The sequence below is a fragment of the Lactuca virosa genome, chromosome 5, assembly GCF_052849685.1.
Source record: "Lactuca virosa cultivar CGN04683 chromosome 5, Lactuca_virosa_CGN04683_v6, whole genome shotgun sequence".
NCBI classification, from domain to species: domain Eukaryota; kingdom Viridiplantae; phylum Streptophyta; class Magnoliopsida; order Asterales; family Asteraceae; genus Lactuca; species Lactuca virosa.
The window spans coordinates 105,975,279-105,988,167 of NC_136430.1; the positions used below are offsets into that span (position 1 = coordinate 105,975,279).

The 12,889-nt window shown below is 32.1% G+C and overlaps 1 long non-coding RNA gene across 1 annotated transcript; it reads left to right on the forward strand.

Moving 5' to 3' along the window:
- The first annotated feature begins 7,414 nt into the window (after positions 1–7,414).
- On the forward strand, positions 7,415–8,069 carry LOC145116681 (uncharacterized). Its single transcript, XR_013712253.1, has 2 exons — positions 7,415–7,459; positions 7,545–8,069. It is a non-coding gene; the product is annotated as an uncharacterized LOC145116681 (long non-coding RNA).
- The last annotated feature ends 4,820 nt before the right edge of the window (positions 8,070–12,889 follow it).

Sequence of the window (12,889 nt, forward strand, 5' to 3'; positions counted from 1 at the left end):
TGAACCGGTTCAGCCATGAACCGAACTGCCAGTTTGAGCTGGATCTCCATTCCAACCGTTGGGACCGGTTTACGTCGACCCGGTTTTGGACCGGTTTTGAACCGGTTTTTCGAGAAGGGGTAATCTGCCCTTTTTTGTCTTATTCTACCGGCTATATAGCCGTTTTATGGCTGTTGCAATCTCGTTTTTGGGTCCCTTTTGGCAATATTCACCAATATTTGATAGTATAAATAGCTAATAGATATATTGGGTTAACCAAACCTCAAAAAACCTGTCTTAGATAAAAAAAACGCTCTTAATTCAAGCAATTGATTCGACTTCCGTTGGTGTTGGAGATTCATCAAACAATCTTACAGTTGTTAGCATCAAAGAAACAAATAGAAATCCGGTTATTTGGTGCAATTTTGATTTATGTGTAATGTCGAGCAGTCCAAGAAAAGCGCGATGCAAGAAATGTGATGCTTTTTTCAATGAAGATGAGAATTCGACATTGAAAACTCATATGACCAAGAGATGCCCCGTGGTGAAATTTGGGCTGGTACATAATCAAACAACAATGGCGAATGATACAACATTGTGGAGTTACGATTTGGCTAAAGTTCGGGATAGGATGACGAAGTTCGTGATTCAATAATGCTTGTCTTTTGACCACTTCGACAAGAAACGATTGACTTCACTCACCCAAGATACTCTCCAACCATGATATTGACATGTGAGTCGTACTTCTATTAGACGTAATTGTATTGAAATGTGGAAACTTGCAAAAAATGAAATGATTTTAGGATTTCAATCTTTAGAAACCGGTGTGAATTTAACTTGTGATATTTGGACGGCTCCTCACGGTTCACCGAATGCGTACCTTTGTGTTACCGCTCATTGGATTAATCCAAATAATTGGGTAATGATGAAGCGTACGATTACGTTTGAATTGTTTAGTATCCGCACACCGATAGAAATTTATTTAAAATTTTAGATTGTGTGATCAAAACTTATAAACTTGAAAGAAAGGTTTTATTAATATCTTTTGATAATGCATCAAACAACACCGTACTGGTTCGACAACTAAAACTAAAATATAAACCAATTGCGATGGTGTTTTTTTCATAGTCGATGTGTTGCACATATCATTAATTTGCAAGATGGACTAACTAGCATTGAAGAAATGCCTCCCATTATTACTTGTTGTGCCGCTTTGAATCCGACTCTAAATATGGGGGGGGGGGGGGGGTTGAGACTTTAATTGAAAATATTTGTTACGATTTGGGTTTATTGGATAATGACATGGATTATGCATCAAATGAAGTTTCAAAATTTAACAAAGTTTTTCAAAATTTGTTTGAAGTTTATTTAACAAAATATGGTTCAACAAACATTCATGACATGATGCAAAATACGGAGGCATCCGGATCCACCTCTCACCAAAATAACGAAACAATTCAGCTCTATAATACTTTGAGGAATGGAAATTCCAAACGAGCTCGGTCTAACACCCCTAGTAGCGAGCTCGGAAGGTACATTGGTTCCGATTTCTTGTCACAAATGAGTGTTCAAGAGTTTGAAAATTTTGATATTTTGGCTAGGTGGAAAGGAAAGGAAACCCAATTTCCGATTCTAGCCGCTATGGCCCGTGATCTACTAATTGAAAATATTTGTTACGATTTGGGTTTATTGGATAATGACATGGATTATGCATCAAACGAAGTTTCAAAATTTAACAAAGTTTTTCAAAATTTGTTTGAAGTTTATTTAACAAAATATGGTTCAACAAACATTCATGACATGATGCAAAATACGGAGGCATCCGAATCCACCTCTCACCAAAATAACGAAACAATTCAGCTCTATAATACTTTGAGGAATGAAAATTCCAAACGAGCTCGGTCTAACACCCCTAGTAGCGAGCTCGGAAGGTACATTGGTTCCGATTTCTTGTCACAAATGAGTGTTCAAGAGTTTGAAAATTTTGATATTTTGGCTTGGTGGAAAGGAAAGGAAACCCAATTTCCGATTCTAGCCGCTATGGCCCGTGATCTACTAAGCTCCCAAGCTTCTACGGTAGTTTCAGAATCGGCTTTTTCTGTTAGTGGCAGGGTTATATCACCAAGAAGAACAAAAAAATATGTTGATTCAAGTTGAACAATTTTATGCATACATTATGTTTTTGTACATATACACAAACATCAAATTTAAAACCAAAAAAAACATCAAAAAGTATGTATATTATTAAACAAGAAACAAAATAAAAAAAAGTGACATTTATATATATATATATATATATATATATATATATATATATATATATATATATATATATATATTATAATACACTAGTTTATAACCCGTGAGAACCACAGTTATAAAATTAATTAAATTTTCATATTAAAAAATCAGAATTATTAATCAATTATTTTAAATAAATTATTACTTAAAAGATATTTTTTTAGTTATATAAAATTATAATCGTTGATTTAAATAAATACGTGAAGTTATATTACCTTATTATATTTATTTTATTTTTCAATGTAACGTTATTAATTTAATATAATTAGAGTGAAGAAATTTAAAATTTAAAATTTAAAATAAAGAATCAATTTTTATTTTAATATAGTTACAGTGGGAAATTTAAAAATTATAATTTGAAATGGATAATCAATTATTAATTTAATGTAATTAGAGTGAAAATTTGAAAAGAATAATTAATAGGTTGACAAGTGGCATGATAGATGATATATAACATTAATGAGAAGTTCTAATTGTATGACACTTGTCAATAGGAGATTAAACCTATTCTTTTATTAGAATAGGGATATATCTTCAATGTCTTAAATGCAACATGTTAAGCCTTATGTACAACAAAATAAAGCATCTCTTAAATAAATGTCTTAAAGACAAATTTTAATGCCTGATGTACAACACTCTACTACATGAAGTTAAAAGCAACACGGTTGGAGGATACATTCACTCGGATTGCCAAATTGGAAAATGCATTCACTCGTATTACCAAATCAGTTTTCTTTTTTGTTTATGGGTCGTTGATCAAGTATTCTAATCCAACAGTGCATATACTTCACCCTGATAACACATACAAAGAGTCAAAGACACTCTCACACTCGAATCTTCATTTCAAAAATTGAATCTAAGAATATGCTTCTTGATTCCCCACAAACCCTAAAATACATTGTCGTAGAGGCAACAAATCCTGCCACCATATGACTACCACCATACCTGTCGGCGCTCTCCATAAACCCCATTATTCCCATCCTCGGGTTTCTCTCGAAAAACCCTAGCCTCACCAAGCAGATCAAGGTCAAAATCAAGCCCTTTTTTTGTTTGCATAAAGAGCTGGATTAGAGTTATTTATTGTTCACTCCCTTTTTATTGCATTATTTTAAAAGGTATTTTGGTTTTTGATACTCATTTGTTTTATGGATTTATTTTCTGGAGAATGGATTTTGAAAGAAGGTTAAAGAGCCCATGTTAAACTCTGATTCTATCATGACAAAACTAAAGAATAAAGATGGTTCGTATATTTTTTTTTTCCAAAAATAAAGATCTAAATCTGACCAAATCAAAGAAATAATTTAATCCCTTTTTAAGTAATCCCAAAGATTCAGATCGAGATTTGATTTGAGGAGAATGCTAATGTACTGTGTGGTCAAGCCTCTGTATTTGTATTTTATTTCTTTTTCCCACGATGAAGGTTTGAGTTTTTAGGTTGAAGGTTAGTGTTTTGAAATTTGTTATGTATTAGCATTACGTTTATTTTAGCCAATATGGACATTTGAGTTTAAGGTGAAGTTGGATGCGTTGGAACTTGTCATTGCTTTTAATAGCTGTCTTAGGATTTCAAGTGTCAAGTCCATATCTTGGGGACGATATTAATTAATATGGTTGCAGGAAGATGTTTTATTTGAATACTGATTCTCTTTTAGCTTTATGATCTTAATAATGAACTTCTCATCTTCAATCTTAGCTTGGTTTCTAATGAATATAAAGTGCGTAAAGCTGTTGGCATATGCGTTTTTATCACTCTCACACAAAAATTGGTTACGGTTAAATGTTTGATATATGAGTTTAGTTTTTGATTTTAATTTTCAGATCTAGAAAGGTAAAGAAGAAGACAGAGCTTCTATTTTTTTGATGTTTATTTTTTGTAATCGACAAATTGCTTATTTAGTTTGTTTATGAGCTTTTAGTTATAGACATACTATAGATGTATTCATCATTCCGACTTAAATAGTTTGTATAAGCTACTTTTGTTTATGCGTTTAAAGATGTGTAAATGTTATTATTTTGTTGTTTTTGAAGATAATAGAGATTAGTATGAAGTCTTTGTTCTTTTGGTGTTTTTAATAGATTGTTATATTTTGATATTTTGGATATAAGTTGTAAATTACCAACCTTTTGTATAAAACTTTAACGTGTACCGTCTTTATTTTTTATTGTATTTTAAAAACTATCTATCACATTTTGTTTTTATTTATAATATTTTTATAGTATGTTATGTTTTTATTTATAATATATTTATTACATGAAGTGAATTGACTGAATTTCATTTATAACATAATGACCGTGTCTTTTTATTTTTCTTTTGCCAAATATTTTTTTAAAGATTTATAAATATGACAACTGTAGAAAATCAAAAGTATTAAAAAAATCCCATTAACTTTATATGATTGTTTTTATTAAAAACCTCTAATAATGAGAAAATATGTTGTAAGAAAATTTAATATAAGATACCACATTGAAAAAAATGCTACTTGCAAACTTAGCACCCATCCAAAAAAGAAAAAAAAGAAAAAAACCAAAACGGCCTTAGAAAATGAATTAATCGTCATTCAAATCTATTTACCAAAAAAATCAATTCAAAACAACTTAACAAAGGTTTTTATTGACAAGAGTTTAACCAAAATTATAACATATTTATTTTTTATTCTAAATTTGAAAAATAATTTTCTTTTTACCAGGTAATAGCCTATTTAAAGAAAAATAATCGTCAACAAATATTCTTAGAAATAAAATATTCAACATGAATAATTTTTGATGCACACCATATTGAAGGGCTACACACCAACCAAGAAACTGAAATTAACCATCCGACACAAAACAATTCGGCTAAAAGGTCGAAAAGAATTGTCCGCCACATGGAAATAATCCGCTGAAAAAAACTAAGTGGCGCTGCTGTATCCCGCGGGTACCTTACTAGTATATATATATATATATGTATATATATATATATATATATATATATATATATATATATATATATATAGAGAGAGAGAGAGAGAGAGAGAGATAGTTAGGTTCAAATGTTTCTAGCAACTATTGTGTGCTTGTAAGAACCAATGAGAATTGAGGATATAATTAAATTATCATAAATAATAGAAGGGTATAATAGTAATCTACACTATAATTAATTATGGTAAAATAAAACAAAATCAATTAATATCCCATTAATTTAGGTTATCAGTTTTACAAATCTATACACCACCATCGATCCCCTCTCTTTCTTTAAATCGTATAGAACCACCATCATATTGGCTTCGACGTCCAGAACCACCATTATCGCAATCACCATTTAACCATTCGGTGCGTACTCGATCCAAATCGCAACAGCAAAATCAATTTGTTTAAATCACAGCATAAACATTCAAAATCAAAGTGAAATAAGCAAAGCAATTGGTTTCTTAAAAACCCAGTTCGTTAAATCGATTTCCAATGCTTGAAGCTTACTTTCATCATCGTTGAAGGTATGTATTTTGAGTATTTTCTTTCCATATTTATTTTTCTCATAAATTTATTACGAAATCATATTTGTTAATGTTGATTTCGGCAAAGAAATTTCTATTTTTTGCACACATACTTTCAGATTTAGAAGGCATCTATTTTTGCCCGCCAACTGTTTGTTAAAATGCTTGAATCAAATATTTCGTCAATTCAAGTATTTATACGCATTTGAAAATTAGCCAATGTAGTTTTGTTAATATGATCTGTTGTTAGTCTAATAAGGTCTTTATTTTCTCTATTTTGACTTTGCTTATGATTAGTTATTCCATAAACATGATGATTTAGTTTGATTTCTTTGAATTAATTTCATACTTTTTAAGAATATTCAGAACCATTCTGGGAGAATATTTACGGTATAATTCTTGCAGATTAAAGCTAGGACAATTGGATAATGCACAAAAGGTGTTTGATAGAATGCATAAGAGATGTTTCAAGCCAAATTCTTGGTAATTGACTAATTCGATAGTTAAAACATAGTTTCTAGTAATCTTAGACATGGATTCTGTTATATTCTATGTATTATGTCAAAATGTATTCTATTTTTATATCATATTGTATGTATTATGCCATATTCTGCGAGAATGTATTCTGTAATATAACATGTATTCTGTCAGAATTATTAGTAACATATATTTTATGTAATATTTATTCTCATAAAATGAACAGGCCTTAGTTTTCATATAAGAAACTCAGTATAGAATAAAATGTGTGATAAATCATTTAAATTGACTCTTCCCACTCAATTGTATTTCGTTTCATAGTTGTTTAGGAAATCGAATGGATGAATGTTTGAGTGTTTAGGAAATCGAATGGATGAATGTTTGAGTGTGTACACAAAATAGTTGATTATTTGACATTAAAAAGTAAATTGAGTGGTTGCATCTGATTTTATAGTTTTATTCTGATGAAATTTACATACAAAGGTTCAATATCTATCACATTCTATCAGAATGGTTGTATTATATACTTAAGAAAAATTTCACTTCTTTATTGTTTACCATATTCTATCAGAATTTATAGTTTTATTCTTTTATAATGTACATAATTTAGAATGCTCATGGTGAATGTATAGAATGTTACTAGAAAGCTTTTCAAAGTATCATTGTGGCATAGGGGGAATATTTGTTGAAGGCATAGAGTTTAAGGTCATCCCAAGCGTAAATCAAATAGTTAGTGTACCTCTCTTCTTTTTTGTATTTATTTTGGGGAAATTTGTATAAAAATGTCATTTCGTGGTCATCTAATTGTCTATAGGTGGACTTAGAACCAAATAAAAAGATGAAGGATGGAACAAACATGGGAGGAGTCTTGAAAACAAAGTTGGAGATGGACTCAGTGGAACAAATGATAGCCGATAATAAAGAAATTATTAAAAGGTCTGGAAACAATGTCCAAATTGCCTCAAGTGTAGAGCTCTGCTTACTTCTTTTCAAGGGAATTCTCATTGACAATGGTGAAACGGTCTGATGTTTTTCTTTTTCATAAAACAAATTCAACTTGATAAATTAATTACATATTCTTGTGGTATCATAATGATAAACTTGTAACTCTTTTATGAACAGTTATTCTCCCTAAGCAAAGTCAACGGGAAGAGATGTCATATGCTACCTGCAAAAGCAATTATATTCAACTCTTCAAATATAAAGTTGTGCAACCCTCCAACTGAATCCAGGTTTACTTTATTACACCTTTCATCTCAGGTTTACTTTAGCAGATTTCATGGAATCACTGATATTTATAAGACTTAATTAATGTAGGTGCAGATTTGAAGAGGTTGTTGAGATTCTATCTCACCAGGATTTTCGTATCAAATGTGACATTGAGACCAAAATGCTCTCATCAGATACAACCTATGCTTGTTTCCTTGTGTTCAAACTTTCAAAAAAATGTCATGGGCTCCAGTGCCCAGTGAAGGCTCGTGATTTAGTACCCCATAGAAAGGAAAGAACCAAAATCATTTCTTTTAGGTACCCAAGCACAGTGAATTTGGACAGAATCAAATGGATTCCAGAACAGAGAGAAGATGAATGGATGGAGGTTATAGTGTGGGAAACTAACGTTGATAACATGCATAATGATGAGTATGTACCTATGGATTTAAAACTGACATGTTTCGAAGGAAATATGTCAGGTCTTATTGTATATGGCATTGACTTCCGTCCTACAGTATAAGTGTATATTACGTAACATTTATATATGTTCTTCTAAGTGTATAGTAACTGTTGTTATTTTGTAATTTTATATTAACTTATGCTCAATAGAAGATATTTCCCCAATACTAATTAAGCAGCGCATAGTTAATTGCATGTCTTTACAAGACAAGATAAAATCCTTTTTTTATAAGAGGGAAAATTACAAAGTAAAATAAAATACACACAAGAGCTACATCTTTTTTATATGGCATCAAAAAGTTACAGGGGTGTAATACTATTAAAACCAGAATACATACCAGTAGAATTAATGTATATATCCTGAAGTGGACATACATGGTGATCACCAACTATTTTCATACCATGAACGAAGCCTTCATAAACGACTCCAAAAACTGGGTCGCTCATAGAACCCAGATGATGCTGACAAACGGATGAGTGATAGACATCATCCTCAGACGCTGAACTTTCAACACACTTGTATAAAATTGATTTCTTTCACAGATAAGGTCATTCATTTTCAAAAGACCCTCTCTCTATATTCAAGACATTATTAAAAAAGCAAGGTTTCTCTACTTCGGTGACCTATATGTACTCTTGGAATTTGGTAATGAAAATGGTGCAAAAGATTTTGACTGTGAAGAGAGAAGTTTGCTCCAAGCGGTTCTGTTGATTATTCCCATGGAAAAAAAGATTTCATTTATAATGTATCTGGCTTCCCATGCCTTGTCATATCCCATAATTGTTGGGTAATTTGGTAAAGTTCTCGTTCCTTTTACTCTATAGATTCTGATGACCCTAATCTTTCTTTTGGTCGTATCTTTACTCTCTTCCAGATTTTTTATCGAATCTTGATTAATTTTGGTCGTATCTTTACTCTCTTGCAGATTTTTTGTCGAATCTTGATTAATATAGGGCTTGATGGGGCTACGATTTAAGGTTCGTCTCAAAGAAGAGCAAAAGAAAATTTCAATTTACGGCGGAATCGGAAAATTAAATCGCTTTGGAGTCGATTTTAGACCCTATTGGTGAAACATCAATGTCAATCATGATTCTTTTGACTCAGACGAGCTTTTTCATGATGAAGCTATTCGAAAACATGGTTGTATCGATTCCTGAAACCACATTCCCGTTAATCCTCTCGGCGGTGCCTCTGCCGCTGATGCGCCTCCTCTCCGGCCCTCCCAATATCTCTTGGACTTCATCATCGGCCTCCAGTGATCCAATCTGTCGTATTCCTCCTCCACGAGTTTTGGGCTCTTTGAATACTGAATTTTGGAGTGGCAGCCCGTGAGCCCACTAAGAGTGCAGAAAAGATGTGGGCGGGGCTAGGCGTGTGCAAAAAAACCGGTTCATGAGCCGAACCGGCCTCCGATCCGAAAACCGGTTTAGCCTTGAACCGGTTCAGCCATGAACCGAACTGCCAGTTTGAGCTGGATCTCCATTCCAACCGTTGGGACCGGTTTACGTCGACCCGGTTTTGGACCGGTTTTGGACCGGTTTTGAACCGGTTTTTCGAGAAGGGGTAAATTTTGCCCTTTTTTTGCCTTATTCTACCGGCTATATAGCCGTTTTATGGCTGTTGCAATCTCGTTTTTGGGTCCCTTTTGGCAATATTCACCAATATTTGATAGTATAAATAGCTAATAGATATATTGGGTTAACCAAACCTCAAAAAACCTGTCTTAGATAAAAAAAACCGCTCTTAATTCAAGCAATGGATTCGACTTCCGTTGGTGTTGGAGATTCATCAAACAATCTTACAGTTGTTAGCATCAAAGAAACAAATAGAAATCCGGTTATTTGGTGCAATTTTGATTTATGTGTAATGTCGAGCGGTCCAAGAAAAGCGCGATGCAAGAAATGTGATGCTTTTTTCAATGAATATGAGAATTCGACATTGAAAACTCATATGACCAAGAGATGCCCCGTGGTGAAATTTGGGCTGGTACATAATCAAACAACAATGGCGAATGATACAACATTGTGGAGTTACGATTTGGCTAAAGTTCGGGATAGGATGACGAAGTTCGTGATTCAATAATGCTTGTCTTTTGACCACTTCGACAAGAAACGATTGACTTCACTCACCCAAGATACTCTCCAACCATGATATTGACATGTGAGTCGTACTTCTATTAGACGTAATTGTATTGAAATGTGGAAACTTGCAAAAAATGAAATGATTTTAGGATTTCAATCTTTAGAAACCGGTGTGAATTTAACTTGTGATGTTTGGACGGCTCCTCACGGTTCACCGAATGCGTACCTTTGTGTTACCGCTCATTGGATTAATCCAAATAATTGGGTAATGATGAAGCGTACGATTACGTTTGAATTGTTTAGTATCCGCACACCGATAGAAATTTATTTAAAATTTTAGATTGTGTGATCAAAACTTATAAACTTGAAAGAAAGGTTTTATTAATATCTTTTGATAATGCATCAAACAACACCGTACTGGTTCGACAACTAAAACTAAAATATAAACCAATTGCGATGGTGTTTTTTTCATAGTCGATGTGTTGCACATATCATTAATATGCAAGATGGACTAACTAGCATTGAAGAAATGCCTCCCATTATTACTTGTTGTGCCGCTTTGAATCCGACTCTAAATATTGGGGGGGGGGGGGGGGGTTGAGACTTTAATTGAAAATATTTGTTACGATTTGGGTTTATTGGATAATGACATGGATTATGCATCAAATGAAGTTTCAAAATTTAACAAAGTTTTTCAAAATTTGTTTGAAGTTTATTTAACAAAATATGGTTCAACAAACATTCATGACATGATGCAAAATACGGAGACATCCGGATCCACCTCTCACCAAAATAACGAAACAATTCAGCTCTATAATACTTTGAGGAATGAAAATTCCAAACGAGCTCGGTCCAACACCCCTAGTAGCGAGCTCGGAAGGTACATTGGTTCCGATTTCTTGTCACAAATGAGTGTTCAAGAGTTTGAAAATTTTGATATTTTGGCTAGGTGGAAAGGAAAGGAAACCCAATTTCTGATTCTAGCCGCTATGGCCCGTGATCTACTAATTGAAAAATATTTGTTACGATTTGGGTTTATTGGATAATGACATAGATTATGCATCAAACGAAGTTTCAAAATTTAACAAAGTTTTTCAAAATATGTTTGAAGTTTATTTAACAAAATATGGTTCAACAAACATTCATGACATGATGCAAAATACGGAGGCATCCGAATCCACCTCTCACCAAAATAACGAAACAATTCAGCTCTATAATACTTTGAGGAATGAAAATTCCAAACGAGCTCGGTCTAACACCCCTAGTAGCGAGCTCGGAAGGTACATTGGTTCCGATTTCTTGTCACAAATGAGTGTTCAAGAGTTTGAAAATTTTGATATTTTGGCTTGGTGGAAAGGAAAGGAAACCCAATTTCCGATTCTAGCCGCTATGGCCCGTGATCTACTAAGCTCCCAAGCTTCTACGGTAGTTTCAGAATCGGCTTTTTCTGTTAGTGGCAGAGTTATATCACCAAGAAGAACAAAAAAATATGTTGATTCAAGTTGAACAATTTTGTGCATACATTATGTTTTTGTACATATACACAAACATCAAATTTAAAACCAAAAAAAACATCAAAAAGTATGTATATTATTAAACAAGAAACAAAATAAAAAAAAAGTGACATTTATATATATATATATATATATATATATATATATATATATATATATATATATATATATATATATTATAATACACTAGTTTATAATCCGTGATAACCACAGTTATAAAATTAATTAAATTTTCATATTAAAAAATCAGAATTATTAATCAATTATTTTAAATAAATTATTACTTAAAAGATATTTTTTTAGTTATATAAAATTATAATCGTTGATTTAAATAAATACGTGAAGTTATATCACCTTATTAATTTTATTTTATTTTTCAATGTAACGTTATTAATTTAATATAATTAGAGTGAAGAAATTTAAAATTTAAAATTTAAAATAAAGAATCAATTTTTATTTTAATATAGTTAGAGTGGGAAATTTAAAAATTATAATTTGAAATGGATAATCAATTATTAATTTAATGTAATTAGAGTGAAAATTTGAAAAGAATAATTAATAGGTTGACAAGTGGCATGATAGATGATATATAACATTAATGAGAAGTTCTAATTGTATGACACTTGTCAATAGGAGATTAAACCTATTCTTTTATTAGAATAGGGATATATCTTCAACGTCTTAAATGCAACATGTTAAGCCTTATGTACAACAAAATAAAGCATCTCTTAAATAAATGTCTTAAAGACAAATTTTAATGCCTGATGTACAACACTCTACTACATGAAGTTAAAAGCAACACGGTTGGAGGATACATTCACTCGGATTGCCAAATTGGAAAATGCATTCACTCGTATTACCAAATCAGTTTTCTTTTTTGTTTATGGGTCGTTGATCAAGTATTCTAATCCAACAGTGCATATACTTCACCCTGATAACACATACAAAGAGTCAAAGACACTCTCACACTCGAATCTTCATTTCAAAAATTGAATCTAAGAATATGCTTCTTGATTCCCCACAAACCCTAAAATACATTGTCGTAGAGGCAACAAATCCTGCCACCATATGACTACCACCATACCTGTCGGCGCTCTCCATAAACCCCATCATTCCCATCCTCGGGTTTCTCTCGAAAAACCCTAGCCTCACCAAGCAGATCAAGGTCAAAATCAAGCCCTTTTTTTGTTTGCATAAAGAGCTGGATTAGAGTTATTTATTGTTCACTCCCTTTTTATTGCATTATTTTAAAAGGTATTTTGGTTTTTGATACTCATTTGTTTTATGGATTTATTTTCTGGAGAATGGATTTTGAAAGAAGGTTAAAGAGCCCATGTTAAACTCTGATTCTATCATGACAAAACTAAAGAATAAAGATGGTTCGTATATTTTTTT